This window comes from Diadema setosum, chromosome 12 (assembly GCF_964275005.1).
Source record: "Diadema setosum chromosome 12, eeDiaSeto1, whole genome shotgun sequence".
In the NCBI taxonomy this organism is placed as follows: Eukaryota; Metazoa; Echinodermata; class Echinoidea; order Diadematoida; family Diadematidae; genus Diadema; species Diadema setosum.
The window spans coordinates 16,761,066-16,781,275 of NC_092696.1; the positions used below are offsets into that span (position 1 = coordinate 16,761,066).

Genomic DNA, 20,210 nt, shown 5'->3' on the forward strand with positions numbered 1-20,210 from the left:
AATTTACTGAGGTAGGCAGCCGGAACCAAAGATCGTACGATCTTTGCCGTAACTCATGATGAAGTGAAATTGGCACTGTCACTGAAAAGTGATGGTCACTAGAATGATTACTAGAGTAGTCAGAAACACTAAATGTCACTAACCCGTGGAGATCTAACGTTAGGTCTAACTCTAAGATGTAAACACTGTTGTGTGGTTTAATAGAGGTCTAGTAGATCTAGTACCTGGTACTATTAAGTAACAGGGTTAGGCCTAGGTACTAGACCTATCAATGACTAGATCTGGGTGTCTAACGTTAGCCCGACCAGACGCTGTGCAACAGCGACTGGGCTGTGTATAGACTCTAACAATGTTGGTTACTAAACGTCAGACGTCTAACAGCCCGGGACTGTGTTCAGTATTATATTTTTCATCGTCGGAGCGTCTTGCAATTTTATTTCGAGAGTGCAGAGTTACTAGGTAGTACTACGGGACTAACAGTTACAACTTACTTCGGGAGTCTGTGCATAAACGCTGGGCCGGTCCACTGCATGCATGCTATATGCTATGCTCGGTTGCACCGGCCTCTCACGCGCTGGTTCTCTCTCGAGCCGGATGTTCATCCGCATGAGAAGATGCTGCCGCGGCTGATGCTGCCGCGCCTGGTGACCCGGCGCGGCGGCGTGGCGCGGCAGCATCAACCTAGCTGCGTACCGTACGTGAACATTGGCCTGCGTTTGTGTGTTTTGAGAGCACTAGTATCGTAGTAGTACATATCGTACAAAAAAATTATCGAACTACGCAATCGAATGCAGTCGATCTATAACGCTAGGCGACTACTCTTAGATCAAGGCGCATGTAATTTTTGGCATTTTAGAAATTGCTCTATTTCTCTTTATATATTGCTACGTCTCTGTATGTGAGTAACTTTGCACTCTTATATTTGGTAGGGATATTACCAGTACAACAACCTACAATGTCAGAAAAATAAATTTCAGGGTGCAGATACACTTTAAGTTCAACTTGCGGATATTCGGTGTGACCTATACCGTGTCAGGCGCGTGGGTGCTGCCATCTCACTGAAGCAATTCCTCTGAAGGATTTTTTTTGTTGTTGTTGTTGTTGGCAGAGGTCCCAGAAAATGTCATAATCCTGGCCGCAGCTGACTCTCAACTAACCAATACAAAGGCAGTAACTTACCCTCAGCATGCACGCGGGTTAACTGCCTGTGACTTGCGGCAGCTACGGGCCTCCTACTGGTCCTCCACGCTGGCAGATTTGACCCGCTATACGAATATTGGTAGTATCGACACCGTTCTTTGCCAATAAGACACCCGTATATGCTTGTATAATACCCGCAGATGACACGCACTTCCGGCGCATAGGCATAGATCCACGGGCAGCATACGTACTTCAACCGGGTCAACTGCCTGTGACTTGTGGCAGCTACTGGCTCCTACTGGTGTTCTGCGTGGACCTCTGCGGGCAAACTTCGCGACTAACCGGGAAAAGTTTTGGTCAGGCTCAAAACCTGGCTGCGGGTAAATCAGACTTTCGTGCGCACCTCCGGGCAACTACGGGCGAGATACGTGCTAGGTACTGTCAGGTGCGAGCCCACGGCGGGAAGCTCCTGGTAGCAAACATTTGTCGCCGCGAGTCAACTCGCAAGGCTTCCCTAGACACGGTGTGACAAGGCTTTGAGCATGCTCAAAACTTGTTAAGGGTGAGTCGCGGGGGTTTGCCCGCAGAGGTACACGCAGAACACCAGTAGGAGACCCGATAGCGGCAGCACCTCGCAGGCAACTCCCCACAGGTACTTCGCAGCTGTAACGCAGGTACTTCGCAGTCCCTGTACGTCGCTCGCAACTGAAAACGGATCAGTTTCGAAGCTTTCACGCAGGCAACACAGAATACACGCAAGTGGCAGGTAAGTATCGCACACGTCTAGCAGGTAAAACGCAAGTACGGAACTCGCCAACATCCTTGTGCGTCAGCAGAAAATTCTCCTGCGTGATGGAAAACCCAAACTCGCAACAAATCCACGTAGCTTACCCAGAAATGTGTGACAGGGCCTTAAGTTTTGAACAGAAGGTTGAAAATAGAGCAAAATCTGAAACCTAACCAAAAAATAGATCTTGAATTTAATGAAATTGAATTATGCTTTCATTTTTTTAATCGCCTTCAAAAAAAAAAAAGTACACTACTCAGGTATTGCTCATATCAATCTCATAAGGGTTATCTGATATATAGTTTTGGAAATATGAAGGACTAAAAGTGGGAAATGTCTTTTTCTTCGGTAACACCTAGTATAATGCCCTTTGTTCTCAGTGATTGTGGCTTTTTTTTTCTAAACTCGACAATCTTCAGACACGGCCCAACCCTGTCGCAGTGTAGCCTTTCTTCTGTCGTATAATGACGCAGTTTAAAGGGGAGGACTTAGGCTTATGTCTAGCTGCTGATCGAGTATAGGGCAGCATCACTTGGTTTAGCAAATTTTTAAGCCTCCTAGAAACTTCCGAATGTGGCAGTCATACACGATGTGACGCAGGGTTTTGGTCGGGATAGTGTTGCGTTGCGGTAGGATAAATTGTGCTTCAATTGAATTTGTTTCAGTTTTATTTGAATTTCATTTCTTCATTCTCAACAGTTTCAAGAGTTGTCATGCAAGTCCCTGCTCAAGAGTTGTTATGCAAGTCCGTGATTTGTCAAAAGTTCAGATCTAACGAAGTATAATGTTGATATAAGATACGGACACACAAATTGTGCAAAAAAAAAATCAGTACAATAAGAGTTACGATAACATACACCAAACTATATAACGGCAAAGATATGCAAGATAGCAATTCTTAACAAACTGTGAACGTCATGGATAACAGACCACGAAAAAGCATGTCACACCGGACCGTCCGTGAGGGCTGGTCGATATGCCTGATAATCTCAGCCACAAAAAGTTTCAAGCATTTATTTATTTATTTTTTTTTTTAGTCACACTCCATGGATCTATTCAATAATTATAAAACCATTCAGCAACCACGGTCAGGTTTAATGCAAAAATGGACGTCGTACCCCACACTCTCGCTAGCATTCACCACACTCGCCCCATCCCCCCTATATGCAAACACACCACTTTCATGAAGACAATACAATGCAAGAATAATGGATAGCCAAGTTTTCCCTTTGTTTTCTGTAAATGATATCACAATACGATATTTACTCTTGCATTCAGATCCCTGCAATACATTATACCATAGTTCAGTCGATCATTGCTCACTCCTCAATCTTGAAGAGTGTTTAAGCCAACACATCTTTGATTCATTCGATCGTATATCAGACTATCGATGATTTTGAATGTACCAACTGTGTAAACTCTAATAAAGATTAGAAATTCAATTTGAATTCTAAAGGTACGCCAGCTTTGCATTTGTGGAGAGTTAGACTAACACCTCGTCCCATGGACGCCCTATCTGGGACGGATCGGGTAGATCCAGCACTGTCCATGTATGATGTGTCGAGTTGGGACGGATACAGTAGACACGTAGTGTTGAACGTGTTGAGTAGTGGATCGAACACTCGGGTTCCAGCCTTGCAGGTCTAGAGGAAGGACTGCTCAGTACAGGACAGAGCTCTGGGTTATAACTGCAGTATAGATCTGTGTACGTACGTAAGGCTGGGTTTGGAAGAAAGACCGGACCGAGCCTCCGCGGTAGCAAGGCTGAACTATGTGTTCTTGAAATGAGCAGGACTTTGTGAAGTATTTTGTGAAGTGCTACAAACTGCTCAAGTTATACCGTGGCTGGAAGAGTGGTCCTTTATTTCTTCCAACGGGTACAGTGCAGGTGAAGTGTGACTTGGTGGTGACTGGTAGTGGTGACTGGTATACGGAATTGATGGTGGAGCTGGTGGTAGTTTATCGGAACTGGTATCCTTGGTCGTATACTTCGAGCAAACGATTCCACGCCAAAGCTCGTTCATCCTGGACAAATTAAGTGCGTTGTAGGTCCTCACCAAACACCAATCAATCATAATACATCGTGGTATCAAGAGGGGGAACATATTATCATCAAACTTTGACGTTACACATGATGTCTGGAGTGGTACACACGCAGCCAACGGACACACACACACATACACACACACACACACACACACGCCCGTAAATGACGAAGAGGAATTGGCAAATTTGTCACACGTTGGGGTGGAATACATGACCAGACAAGAACGTTGATGTTACTATATATACAAATTAAAGTCACACATATAGATAAATTATACATAATCTAGAAACAAATCGTTCGTGATGTACAACTATTACGTACTTTCGTGTATCCAAATCTTCTATGATTTCGAATTGAATTAAGGTGGCATTCATTACCATGCACTTTCACTTATAACTCTGACACAAAATGGCGACATTGAAGTTGGGAATATATGAGGAAATGAAGACAGAAAGACAAAGATTATTAGACTGACTTTTTGAAGCAAGCAAATGCAACTAAATAGATAATATTGAAAATATTACGCAATGAATGGTATACACTATCTTTAAAAAAAAAATAATTCTAGTGGTTAATAACCCATACTACAAACATAATCAGCTGAGGTATGGAGAGAGAGAGAGAGAGAGAGAGACAGGGGGAGAAACAGAAAATAGAGATACAGACTAAGAACATAAAAAAAGAATGCAATTAGGTATGCAAATGCACGTACATATAATTATTAAACGGATACATTCATAAATTTGATACATTCATAGTATGTTGATGCAGAACAAATAATATATTCGATATACAGACACTGTACACTCTACTGTATGTGATGTTTCCCAAGAGACATAAAAGGAGATGGACATAAACAGAACTTCCACCTTTCCATACGTCATGTGTATCGGTGGTGTCTCAAAACTAAAATAAGACATGACGCCGAGGTTGAAAATATTCATCTATGCCTATATGCCATGCCAGGAGTATTTTGACTACTGGTAATATATTTTTATTCTACTTTTTCCCACTTTGCAGCTGAACTCCATCAAAGTGCTCATAGCTGTGTGCATGCTTGGGACCATCGCCTACCTCATATTTCTAGAGAGGTCTACCAGTTTGCAGGTAGTGGTGCCTGGAGGTTCGTTGAAGGTGGATATTCCACAATTCAGGGAGATTCGGCCAATTCCTCGCCCTGTGGTCTTCATCAAGACTCACAAAACCGGTAGTACTACTGTGACCAACGTTTTAAATCGCTACGGCGTAGCAAACAATTTCTCTTTTCTCCTCTTCAAGGACAGCGACAAAGGTCACTTTCAGCAGCAAATTCTGAAAAGCGTTAGTAAAATGTTGCCTCCAGTCGGTGTCAGGGCCGGCGACTACAAAAATTACCGAGACTACGACCTCCTGACGACGCACGTCCGTCTCCTGCCCAACCTGGACTTTTTGAAACGCCTCATGAAGAAGGACTCCAAGTTTATCACGCTTCTTCGCGAGCCCAGCAAGCAGTGGGAGTCGGCCTTCTTCTATTTCAGGTGCGCCGACAAGTACGGGGGCGGGAGCAACTCGGCCAAGGTAGAAAAGTTCCTCGCGAATCCCCTCCACAATTGGAAAAACAAACACGAAGGCCAGTGCAAACATTATACGAGAAATGGTATGTGGTTCGACTTCAATTTGCAGCCATTGCGTACTAACAAACAATTCATTAAAAACACGCTGAGTACGTTGGACAAAACGGTTGATCTAGTCTTAATAACCGAGTATCTGGATGAGTCTCTTATTCTCCTAAAAAGGTTACTAAATATCGACTTCAGTGATATCATGTACATTAAAACGAACGCACGCATCAAGACCTCGGATCTGTCCGAAGAACAGCGGAGACGGATTCGAAAGTGGAATTCTGCGGACGTCCTCCTATACAATCATTACAATAGAACTCTCTGGAGAAAGGTCGCCGAGTATGGTCCAAGTTTTCAGCGGGACCTTAAACACTTCCGGGACCTACTCCAGGCCCATCGCGAACAGTGGGGTCTGACTACTGTCGTCTTTCGTCGTAACACAGTTTACAGACCTCGCGTGGTCAACAAATCAAAGTTGTGTCAGTCCCTCGTTTTCCCAATTAAGCCTACACACCATAGTCAATCGTCAACTTCGGGAGTCATGATCCGTACTCTTCGCTAACATTGTACTAGAATTAGGCCTGTTAGGTATTGGTGATGGGGTCGAATTCTTAGGCAGGAGTTTTACGAAGCTCTATGATTGCATCCCTTTCTTAAGGACGTTCCTCAGTTGTGTTTGTGCGCATCCTAGCTGCGCAGGTTGGCAGTGACGTAACAAATAGCGTAGTAGAGCACGCACGAGTGATGAGCTGAGCTAGCTGAGCTGAACACAGTCAGACCGCAACGCCCTGAAAAGCCTTCGCATTTATCGTACGCGTATGCATGGACTTCGCGGACATGAATACGTAATGAGCTAGGAGACCATATTTTTGGAGTGTCTGCAAATCTAAACGACATTATCAATCTTCATGATTTATACATCGATAAAAAGCTGAAGAGTTGTACTTTAATGAAATTTGACCACTTTAAAGGTTATGACATATTAAATATACTTAACAAGGGATTTCTAAAACATGAAATTTCCATATTTTTCACTTTTTTTGGGGTGGTACTAGACCAATGAAATAAATGTGGACCAAAATGGAAGAGGTATGAAATGAAAGGGAATATATCATTCCATGAAAATATAATAATTTCATGTGCACTGATTCTATGAACGGGTCAGGTTGTAGGATAAATCATTGCGGTGTACAGTTAATTTTTGACGAGATTTCAGTTTGCCGCGAATACGCGTACCTGATTGTTAATTCCCTCTGAGCAGAGAGTGGTGGAGAGTTGAATGAACTTCGCGGAATGACAGCAAACGTGTACTGCACATAACAGTAATACACTGTGTGTTGATGACTGTGTAGGACCCTATGGTGTGCGCGCACAATGTATCTGTATACGCGCTCGGGCTCAGGCAACTGCAACTAAGATCTCCACGTAAACAACAAGAACAACACTCCACTCTGATCGAGAGCGTAACTCAATTTTGGCTTGGATTTTGTTTACACAACTCCATGTAGATAGAGTAATGTGCATTAATGAAAAGCATATAAATCAATAATAAAAGATCTAGCACATACTTTGCACACATGATCAGTTCTTTGGGGCTTTCTATTTTGTATTAAAATAATTATTCCATATTAATCCACTGTATACATCGCTGAGTAATCTATCTAATATGATGCCCTGGGAGCGCATGATCATTCATGTATCTTAAAGGACAAGTTCACCTTCATTAACATAAGGATTGAGAGAATGTAGCAATATTTGTAGAACACATTATTGAAAGTTTAAGGAAAATCGGACAATCCGTTCAAAAGTTATGAATTTTTAAAGTTTTTGTGCAGTCACCGCTGGATGAGAAGACTACTGCAGTGTCTGATGTCACATGCGTACAACAATATAAGGAAAATATAGAGAGAATTTGAAACTAGAGATTGTAATTTGTCATCACTGACAAATTAAGGTGATCCGATTCTTTTTTTTTTAATCAATGATTCATGTCCTGATCGCAATAGGCATGGCCATGCAGGTTTCATCTGTGTTCGAGACATTGGCCGTGTGATGTTTGGATTCTCATTTAGAAAAGGGAGTCATATCTGCCATCTTTGGTACCAAATCTGTATACACTATAACGAAGATACAGCAACAAGTACATATGACCTTTGACCCCACTTTGCACAACCTAGATGGCATCTGAGCAAAAAGTGATTATTTTGTGAAATGATTCTTGTAACATGATCTTTGCGTGTGCAAAATATGGGAAAGATAAGACATGTATTCACCAAGATACAGGATGAAACATTAGTGACCTTTGACCCTAATTTACATGCCCAAGATGTTGTCCGATCAAGTATTTGTTATTTTATGAAATAATGTGCGTGACATAAACTAAACATGTGCAAAATATGGGGGTGATAGGGTATGTTTTTCTTGAGTTATTGCACATAAAGTTGTAAAAAGAAATATTACAATACATCGAAGATAAGCTTTAATTTCAAAAAAGTTTTTTCACGTGATCCCGACAACGTATGAAAAAACAAATGGGACACTCACGATAGCCCTACGTCTCAGCTACAACATATTAAAATCTTAGAGAAATTCACCGAAGCATAAGTGAGCTAGTGCTCGATAAAGATAGTCATGTCAATTTTCATTTCCATAAAAATTGCACTCCCATAGAGATTAAACGTAAACTGGTCAAATTTGACAAGGTTACCTTCAATCCATTTTTTCGAGGTGATGTCGTCATCTAATCAAATTTGTGTAATTACATTTATGAAAGTGCATTTCATAAGCTACAACATATTGAAATTTGGGTGAAAATTGGCAAAGGATAAGTGAGATACGCTCGAGCAAACTTGAAATTTGATGAGGTCATTTTGAAAATTTACTTTTGTTACTCTATTCAGAAATTTGATATCTTTCAATCATTTTGTCAGCATAGCCAGCCCATGAAATGACATGTACAACTCATCAGCTTTCAGAATATGTCAAGAAAATGGGGGGTCACCGTCCATCCTGACGAGTAAAATCCGATTTAAAATTGGCGGTTTTTTGGCATAGTTGCACTGTGTATCCCCATTGACGCACGCGCGGAATTTTGAATTTGACGGGTCCGTATGACGTCATATTGATTGGGATCGACTTGAAACTTGGTATAAATATTCCTTGACATTTCGGACATCCGATCCGTGTGAAAAAAATTGAAAATTTCTATTTCATATGAGCTGTGCGTGCGAATATGTGCGGGCGCGTACGCGTCCGTCCAATTTTTTCAATTTTTCAAAAAATGCTCCAAATGGTCTGAAACGTGTGCAAAAAAGTTTTGAGCTCGATTTGAGCATACAAATATTTTAACGCGCGCGTTTTGAGATAAAAATGAATTCTTAGAATATGAGTAGAATTCGCATGAATTGAAATATATGTGACGTAAATTTCATTGAAATATTCTATTCCATTAATGAGATATGCATGAAAATGTGTTTTCATATAATGACGTCATAGTGACGTCACGGTCGACTGATCACTATGATTTTACTTGCGCTGTCGTCTTTGCGACATGATACATATATGGTATAAGTTTGACATTGAGAGGCAATGCACTTTCGGAGCTAACCTCTGCACAACTTTTGAGGAGAAATAAAGAAAGAAACAAAGAAAGAAGAAAGATTCAGTACAGATACAGAAGGTGTCCGAGAGGATATTCGGATCATCTAAAAAGTACACATTCCCTTGACTCGTTGCTGACATATCGTCGCCGGTCACACGAACCGACGAATCACTCGATTTTTTTGGTCAAATTTTCGATTTTGAGATTTTCAATCATTTCGATAGTAGACATTCCATACTACCGTTAGTGCACCAGTTTTCAACAGGACCCAGATTTCGACACCCAGCAGATAATTCTCATAAAATTTTATACTCAATACAAATGTCCGACTTCAGCAATCAACCAAGTTATCAATCACATTTCTAGTCTTATATAAACACCGTTTGTCACTTGTCATCATAATCCGACGGTAGAATATTTAGGAGAAAAGCAACACAGTGTCAGCAGAAATGTTAATGTCAGCCATTTTTAGGGGTTCAAAACAATATGACGCATTTTGTCTACATCGCCGTAAAATTAAATTCACCCGTGCCGGTTATCTTGCTTTAGTATCAGTTTGTTTGCCAAATCTTGATGTTTGATTTCATAATCGTCTTTAGTAATTTCATGGCTGAATTCGTGATAAATGAGCAAAGTTGTAGAAAGAGTTGGCTTTGAGAATGTGGCACCAGATTTCGACATTCCCATATCAAGACACGTTATAGAGGAAACAACAAGTTTTTGCGCCGGTATGATTGCTAGTTTGCGTCCACAATGCAGTGTACGCGTACTGTACGCGCCATGTGATTTCTGTGTGATGCGCGCTGTGATTGTGTTGAAAAATGATGCTGGGTGTCGAAATCTGATGCCAGCGACGGCGTGATGGAAATCGCTTAAAAATTGAACGCGAGTGCATTCAAATGGGAATTCGTTTAAGGCATATTATTATTGGCCTTTGTAGCTCAACTTCATATCGAAATTCCGAGGTAAAACGGTGCAGTATTGATGGTAAACAAGGAAATGTGCTAAAGTGTCGAAAACCGGTGCCCTTACTGTACATATTCTGAAATTCTCAGTGTGTAATTCGGTGTAATTTTTACGTAGTTATCACTTTTGTAGAAGTATGTAATTCCATTTGTGAAAATTATTTGTTTTCCCCATAGACGCGTGTGTTAAACAATCAGGCGATTCGACGGTTCGGTGACCGCGCGTACTAGAAAACTAGTACGCTCGGTCACCGAACCGACGAATCAGTGCGCATTGACTTGCGTGTTGTTTTTGAGATTCAACAGTTCATTGACCGCGCGCACAGTGCGCGTACTATGTAATACATGTGTTGACAATGACAACGCTCAATGTACATGTACATATGGACACACGTGGAAAATGACAACGTTCTTTGCAGACCGAAAATACATGCATGCAGCTCTTTGACGATTTCCCGCTTATTTGTAAACAATACAATTCGATAAAAACTCAACAAGTTAGAGCAAGAATTGAAGTCTGATGTACTACAAAAATAATTGGAAATTATAGACATGAAAGTGTAGCAACCATAAGTCAAAAATGGGCTAACTTCAAACGCGTTTTTCTCGAATTGTCATTCTTACGCAAACCTGAGGGATTCGTCGGTTCGTGTGACCGGCGACGATATGTTATGGGTAATATTATTCCCATTGCCTTTAGAAAGGAGGCAAGTCAAATGCTCTTTTATTATGCGAAAAAAGTGAAAATATGGCGAATTTTCTTCACATTTTCTTTATACTGTTGTACTCATATGACATCACGAGCCTTAGTAGTCTCCTCATCCAGCGGTTCCAACACAAAAGTTTTAAAAATTCATAATTTTTGCATCGATTGTCCAATTTTCCTCAAACTTTCACTTATGTGTTCTACTAATATTGTTGCATTCTCTCAATCCTTATGTTAAAGAAGAAATTTATAGGAAATGATATATGACTCTTTTCCATCATTTAATGTTATTTTGATTAATTTCTGACATAAATCATGCAATAAAGTTGTCTCTGCTTTGAATATAAGAATCTTTATTTTCATCAAATTTGAGCACTGGAAGAAGTTCGATGCGGCTACGAAAAGCGCCAAATCTGTGACGTCACCACGTGTGTATGCAACCCAGTGGGATTTAGGCTACGCATCTATAGGCAAACTGTGTGCACTTTTCAGGAAATTGATGTGTAATTTGTTGTCAATCTAGAATAAATCGTCCGCCAAAACTATATATTCATATATTTTTGTTTGTTTGTGTTCATTGGAATCATATTTTACACCCATAAATTTACGGAAAAACAACGTTTTAAAAGCACAAAACCTATCGGCAGCTCAAGATTCACGATTGCCGTGATCAGCTGTTCCTTCGTACAGCCACAATTTGCTGTTACTATTGACACAACAAATCGATCATTGTGGGGGAATTGCGTATAGCTGAGGTAATCTTACATACTCATGAAGGATGATAACTAAGTCAAAGAGCTGTAATTGATTGGAAATCATTTTACACCCATAAATTTACGGAAATACGACGTTTGAAAAGCACAAAACCTACCGTAATCAGGTCAAGATTCGTGATTGCCGTGAGCAGGTGTACACACAACAGTACCAGCAGAATCGGCAGTGAGGAGGTATTCCTTGATGCCGTGATTTCAGCTTGATTCTTCTTCGAAATGGCATGATGAAGGTTTGTTATATAAATGTGACCTTCTTTTTCTCTTGTGTGTTGGTTTAAATTCTAATTTCTACCTCAACTTCCTAAAAAAAAAAAAAAAACAGTCTAGCAAAGCGGGAAACTGCAACATTTCCGTGCTGAGCAGCAGTCACGATACACGTGTTGCATGCAAGCATGCACCGCTGCTGCAGCGCGATCCCCATAGTATAACACGTAGGTTGCTTGTAAACAAGAGGGTCCTCGGCGCAGTTGACCAATCGTGAACACGTATTTCGATCACGTGTCTTGGTAAGCAACAAGGCTGTTTACGCGTCTGGGAGACGATTTGCATAAACTTACGCATGTTTCAGACGAATTTATGAATGAAAGTAAGTAGCATGACATCATGTCATGACCATATTTGGAATAAACAGAGGTAGAGCTTTGTGTAGGTACCAAATGTGTCAGGGTTCAACGCAGAATATCCAAGACACGATCGCCAAAAGATCAGTCATTTTCGCCGTAAGCGAAGGCGATTTGGTCTTTAGACTTTTTTTTTTAGACGAAGATTTTAGCCAACATTTGAGATTGACATCCCACTTTTCTCTTCAAAATTCCTTATTTTGTAGGTTGTATTTCGAAATGTTGTTGATATCAATCAGAAACTAGAAAATTTCCCCTACAACGTGAAACCAGTCAATTTGGTCCCTGAGGTAGGTCATTTTTTGACCTTTTTCGGGCTGTAGCGCGAAATCACATTTGCCGAGAAGTTTCGGGTTTTGCCAGAGCGGGTCTCATATAGCCGTACGGTAAATCAGCTCATACACATTAGGTGACGTCGCTCAAATCCGATGTTTCTTGTAGCGAACGGAGCTATACGTGGTCATGGAAATTGGGTGTTTTTTCAATCTCAAAAACAGTTTGGAGGTAAAGTTACATCGTCTAAAAGATATCCAGTTTTATTAACTAGCTTCTTAGCTTTTCGTAGATATCACACTTGTCATATTTCTAGATTCTCTATAAATTTCTGCTTTAATGAAGGTGAACTTGTCCTTTAAATTGCCACACTATGGTTTTTACTCGACGAGACTTTCAATTTTTATAGGTTTCTAGGAGATGGACCAATTCAGTTCTTACTGTGCTATTATAGCATTTTAGGCCAAAATATTGTGTATAATGTAACTGTCGAAGGATAAAAAAAAAATAAAAATCTGACTTAGACGAGAAATGAGGCTGGTTGGCCTATAGCACGTACAAGCAATATGACATCCCATCCTTTAAAAGTTGGAACAATGAGGGCACTGTCAAAGAAATTTGTTACCTAGAATACCCCCCCCCCACACACACACACACACACACACACAAACCATCAAAGCAAATTTGAATAAAATCCGACAAGAAATGTGACTGAGAGAGCACATAGAACAAATGTGACATGGCATCCATGTTATGGGAGCACTAAGGGCATCACCACCACAAACTGTTCTGTCATACTACATGTACATGTAGAATGACCACCCGTACACCTTAGCAAGTCTGAATAAAATCCGACAATTATGAGGCTGATATTATAGCACACACGAGAAATAGGACATGGCATCCTTTGAAAGTCAGAACAAGGAGGACGTTGTCAGTGAAAACTGTTGTTACCTAGAATAACCCCTCATAAATCTCCATAGCAAGTTTGAATAAAATCCGACAAGAAATTTGGCTGATAGAGCACATAAAGTCGGAACACTGAGGGCGCCGTCACCACAAACAGTCTTACATGTCGAATGACAACCCATACACCTCCTAAAGCAAGTCTGAATAAAATCCGTTGAGTAACAATCAAGTTATTGAAAAGATAATTTTTTTTGTGTGTGCAAGTTTTGACTTCAGGTCGACCTTTGACCCTACAAAAGGTTGAAGAGTTGGGGCAGTATTTAATACCAATAGGTATACATGTCTAGAATGTTGACCATGATACATTTACATACAAAATGTGAAAAAAAAATCGGTCAAAAAACAAGGCCAGTATCGCACACACAAGCAGATCCTCAAGTTAATATACTTTGTGTGTGTGTGTGTAAAGACGGGACAAGCGAGGGCGCTATCACCAAAATCGATATGCTTCTCCGTTTTACCGTAATACACCTTCACGCCAAATTCGAAACATATTGTATTGTGCGATTTATAAATATTTCCTATTATTATCATTATTATTATTATCATTATCATAGACACAGTACAAATATACATTCGACATACATTCAACTGAATTATAATTGATGTTTGCCAGTAGACAGTGACAGCAAAAACCGACATATAAACATGTATGTCGGTGCTCCACAAATTCCTCGAGATCACCAATGTAGAAAATGTTCATCTAGACCTATATGCCATGGCAGGCCTTGATTAATTTCTGTTCTGTATTTCGCAACTTTGCAGCGGAGCTCCGTCAAGGTGCTTCTAGTTGTGTGCATGCATGGGACCATAGCTTACATCCAAGTTCTAGAGAGCTTGACCCGTGTGCATGAAAGGGTGAGTGGAGGTGAGTTGAAGGTGGGCATTCCACGGTTCAGGGAGGTGGGTCCAATTTCTCGCCCCGTGGTCTCTGTCAAGACCCAGAAGACCCCGGGTACCAATAGGGCCAATGTTCTAAATTGCTACGGCTTAGCAAACAACCTTTCTTTTCTGCTCTTCAAGAGCAACCATGAACGTGGTCACTTCCGGCAGCATATTCCGAAAAACGTGAGTCAGGTTTTACCCCCAGTCGGTGTGAAGATCGGCGACACTGCCGCAAATTATCGAGACTACGACGTATTGACGACGCACGTCCGCCTCTTGCCCAACCTGGACTTCTTGAAACGCCTCATGAAGGACACCAGGTACATTATTGTTCTTCGCGAGCTCAGCAAGCAGTGGGAATCATCCTTCTTCTTCGGGTGCGTCAAGAAGTACCGGGGCGAGAACGACTCGAACAAGGTGGAGGAGTTCCTCACAGATCCTCTCCACAATTGGCACAGCAAACACGAAGGTCACTACAAGAAGTAGAATGTTATTCGACTTTAAGGCTCGAAGCCATCGTACACGGATAAACATCGCGTTGAATATACGCACGTAGTACGTTGGACAAAACGGTTGATCCAGTCCTGATGCATGTTTTTGTTTTTGTTTTTATTTTCATTTCCAATCAAACACAGGTAATACACGTTGACATGATTACATATATTGGAACATAATAATACATATTGGTTCTTAAAAGAACTTCATGGAAATGGAAATTGAGGGGCTGCTAAAAAGCGAACTTGTAGATTGCAGTCCCCTCACTTACGTTACATTACTACAACACATTAATTATATATGACTTTATAACACAATACAACGATACATGTACCGTACAAGCTAATCATTGAAAGTATACAGTTTTCATTCAATCAAATCGGATGGTTACATGAAGTACAGTGTATACGCTTTCACATGTATACACATACACATAGACATAGACATACACATACACATACACATACACACACACATACACATACACACACACACAAGCACACACACGTACCCACATACACATACGCACACACACGCACGTACACACACATGTATGCATCCACATACATTGTGCACACACAGAAGAGAGTAGGGAAAGAGAGGGCGGGAGGGGGAGAGGGGGAGTAGAGAGAGCGAAGGGCAGGTCAACATTTTCGATACAGGGTGAAGAAAAAAGAACAACAATTCCAAACAGTCAAACTAATCATGGGGTACATATGAGCTAATCAAATATTTCTTTAAATTACTAGAGAATGATTTCAAACTAATGGAATCTTTTATATTTTTCTCAAGGGAATTCCAAAATTTTGGGCCACTGTAGATAAACGTGGATTTTGTAAATAGAGTTCGGGTAAGGGGCAAATTATATTCATCTGTTTGACGAGTGGGGTATTTATGAATATTTTTATTCTTATTAAACATATTTTTAAAAACTGAAGGAAGTGACTTATTATACAAACTGTACATAAATTGACCAAGGTAATAATAATACAAATCCCTTACTTTTAAAACATTATTCTCCACAAATAATCCGTCAGTATGGGAATATTTAGAGGTATTACATATTACTCGAAGTGCTTTTTTTGTAACAAAAATAATCTATCCAAATAAGTTGAATGTGTATTTCCCCATATTATAATTCCATACGTTAAATAAGGTAAAATTAACGTTGAATATAACATTGGCAACTTTTTAACAGAAAAACAAAACTTTACTTTATTAATTACACCTATGTTACTGGAAATAGTGCGGCATATACAATCTATATGCTGTTTCCAAGAAAGCTTACTGTCTACAGTTACACCAAGAAATCTGACAGAATAAACCTGTTTTATCACTTCATTTTCAATATTATATCATGTGGCAATTTATCAAGGGTATTACTAAACAACATCACATTTGTTTTCTGCAAATTAAGCGATAATCTATTTGCTCTTAGCCATTGCATTATCTTGTTCAATTCTATATTCATGACATCAACTAATGTATGAGGATTTGAATGAGAAAAGAAAAGATTAGAATCATCTGCAAATAATATAAAAGAAAGAACATTTGAAGATTTTGGAAAATCATTGATGTAGATAATAAAAAGTAACGGCCCTAGTATACTTCCTTGTGGAACTCCACAATCAGCTGAGCGCAAAGAAGATTTTTCATTGTTTATACAAACAAATTGTTTTCTGTCTTTCAAATAGCTTCTGAACCACTCCAAGGCCTTCCCACGTATACCATAATGATTAAGTTTGTAAAGAAGAATGTCGTGGTTAATCGTGTCGAAGGCCTTGGAGAGGTCCAGGAAGATTCCTGCAGTATGTTGAAACTTATCAATTGCTCGAGATACTTTTTCAGTGAAAGATAATATTGCATGTGCTAAGCTATGTTTCTTGCGAAATCCAAATTGATATTTTGACAAAATGTCATTTCTATTTAAAAAATCTATAACTCGAGAATATATTATCTTTTCTAATATTTTAGATATATTAGGCAAAAGAGAAATAGATCTGTAATTATTCAATTCTTCCCTATTACCCTTTTTAAAAATTGGAACTATTTTTGATATTTTCATAACATCTGGTACCTGCCCTTGTGATATTGATAGATTAAAAATGTGAAACAAAGGATCAACAATATAAGGTATTATATTTTTTAACAGTATATTATCAATATCATCATAACCAGAACTTCTTTTAGAAGGTAAACTATGAACAATATCTAAAATCTCATATACTGTTACAGGGGAAAAAGATTGAATTTTGATTACCTACGTCCAGATAATCATAGAATTCTTTAGTAGACAACGAAATATTTGCACAAAGATTCCGGCCAACAGTTGAAAAATGTGAATTAAATATTTCTGCCATCATACGTAAATCTTTTATTTCAAATCCATCATTCTTAATTTTAGAAATAACATTTCTTTCCTTATGCTTATTCAATGTTTCATTTATCAATTTCCAAGTATTGCGCATATCATTTTTAAACAAATCTAATTTTCTCATATAATAATTCCTTTTTTCTCTACGCAGTACCATAGTGAGAGTATTTTTATATGCCGTATACTTATCACGGGATTGCTGTGTTTTTTTTAGCCTTACTTACATAATACAAATTATTTTTACGATTAATTGAACGTAATAATGACTTTGACACCCATGGCAATCTTGGATCACGTTTGTAACTACCCAGCTTCTTTTTAACTAATGTAATATGTGTATCTAACAAAGTAACAATCTTATTTATAAAAATTTCATAAGCTACATTCGTATCTTGCACCACATCTAAGTCAGACCAGTCAATTTCCATCAAAGATTCCTGAAACTGGGCTATATTCTGAGGTGTAAACTTACGCCTTCTTTCATAATTCTGAGGTATTTTCGTCTTTAACTGTAAAGATGAACACATATAAATAGCATAATGATCAGATATATCCGTAAGTATAATAGCAGAATCAGGAAAAGGGTTTACATTACAAAAAATATTATCTATTAAAGTGGCAGATTGTTCTGTTACACGGGTTGGTTTTGAAATCAAGGGTGAGAAATATGCAGAGAGATTCCTCGGGATAATAAGAATCATTACATTTACTTAAATCAACATTAAAGTCACCCATTAAATAACATTCCTTATTCAAAACTGAAGATTCTTGTAATAATTCATTAAAATAATCAAAAAATAATTTTATATTAGCATCAGGGGGCCTGTATATTACGCCTAGTAAAATATCTTTCCGATTAGGCACTTTGATTTCTATGAGTAAGGATTCAACAAAACTTTCCATTCGAGAGATATCTTTTCGAATGAAAAAAAATCAAAATTGGATTTAACATAGAAGGCAACACCCCCACCACTTCTATTATATCTGTCGTTATTTATCAAATGATATCCTGGGAGATTAAATAAAGAGGCAGTATTATCAGTGAGCCATGTTTCTGTAAGCCCAATTACTGAAAAAAATGAGTCTGTAAAATTATCTAAAAAAATACGCAAATTTTCAAAGTTTTTATTTAAACTTCTTATATTCATATGCATCAGGGAGAACTTTTCGCTAACATCTTTGGACTTTAATTGATTAACAGTGACATATGGCGAAGAAATATCTTGAAATTTATCATTAAAAATATCATTTGCATGAAAATTAATATCTTTGGATATTAGGTTGTCAAATGACAGTGAAGCAGTAGCATTCTGGTTATTTGAATCAAATACAAATAAATCATGAAAATCCTGTTCATTCAAACGACTGAAGTCAAAATCAAATATCGAATCAGCCATTAAATCGATTCAATGCTGGAAGACCCTGACGGTCGTAACAAAACCACCGCACGTCCTGTAATGAGAAATCTACTGACCTGTTGAAAGAAGAAGAGGGAATGAAAAGAAAGAGTGTACATACATACACACACACACGGTACATACAAACACATGCATACAAACACATACACAAACATACACGCAAACACACACACACACACACGTTCATATAAAGACGCACACACATACAATGTACTCATACACATCAACGTCATAAGGGGACTTACACATCTATCAATTTAAGGAGTCACATCGGTCTCTCCAAAGGAGCACAGGAGTAAAATAACCTTATGTTCAAACTACAATCTTAGAATTTGTACCGTTCACTAATTTCATTGGTACTTTCATTACCTATCAATAACTATCACACACACACACACAAAAAAAAAAGTTAATGTACCATTATTACGTACAATTATTAATAACAGATCTTTCCTGGAAGCAACGAAAAGAGAAAAAAAATGATGAAAAAAAGTTTGTAATTAAATCTCATAAAATCAAAATTATTATGGGACAGAGAAAAAAGAAGGATATCAAAAGAAGAAATAATAATAATAATAATGTTTCTTACTAAATCAATCATAACTATATCCTAATCTTTTATTGCCTAAGAGGCATATTATGAAAATGTCCTAATCTATTACAAACAGAAAAATTAAAATAAACACAGGATTTATGTGTAGTGTCAGGGTTACTGCAAATTTCCAATCTATTAACATTACAACTATATTTAAAAAAGCAAAAAAAAAAATAAAAGAACTCTCAATAACAGTACAGAGATTGTATAAATGCAAAAAGATATATTACTAAAACATAATTACTAACTTAATAAATCGGTTAATTCATACAAAAAAACTAAGAAAAATATAACACTATTCTGTACTTTAATAAACCAATTTCAATGTTTAGACAATAAAAGAAAAAAATTAACAACAAAATAACGGTATTCCGTTAACCGATAGCTGATAACCGAGTATCTGAACGAGTCTCTTATTCTCCTGAAAAGGTTGCTATAAATATCGTCTTAATTGATATATACATCAAGACGAATGCACGCATCAAGACCTTAGATCTGTAGGAAGAGCAGCGAAGACTCGTTCGAGAGTGAAATTCTGCGGACGTCCTTCTATCATTTCTATATGATCATTTCAATAAAACTTCAATAAAACTTCTTCGGGGCCGAGCGTGAAATATTCTGTTATTTAATCATCTATTGTTTGAACCCTCATATCATATCAACAGTAATTCCTTTTTTTAAGCATTTCTTGCTTCATCTTTACATTTTCATCCGGACATGATGGTATTGACAGTGTTCTTTTGAAAAAATGTTATGAATTTTATTCTGGATCTATTGGCACACTTGTATTTTTTTTTCTTTAATCAATGCTATTGTCCCTGTGGTTACGAAAATTTTTGAGGTTATTCCAGTCCGCAGGAACGGGGAAAGGGAAGATGTTTATACACCAATATCCTTGTTAATCCCCATCTCTGAAATTATTTGAAAATAAGAATGTTTACTCAAGACTAGTGGATTTCTT

At 38.5% G+C, this 20,210-nt stretch overlaps 2 pseudogenes; both read left to right on the plus strand.

Annotated features, from left to right (window-relative positions):
* Positions 1-614: 614 nt before the first annotated feature.
* Positions 615-6,120, plus strand: LOC140235759 (galactose-3-O-sulfotransferase 2-like; annotated as a pseudogene).
* A 7,290-nt stretch (positions 6,121-13,410) lies between these two features.
* Positions 13,411-19,861, plus strand: LOC140235760 (galactose-3-O-sulfotransferase 3-like; annotated as a pseudogene).
* Positions 19,862-20,210: the final 349 nt, after the last annotated feature.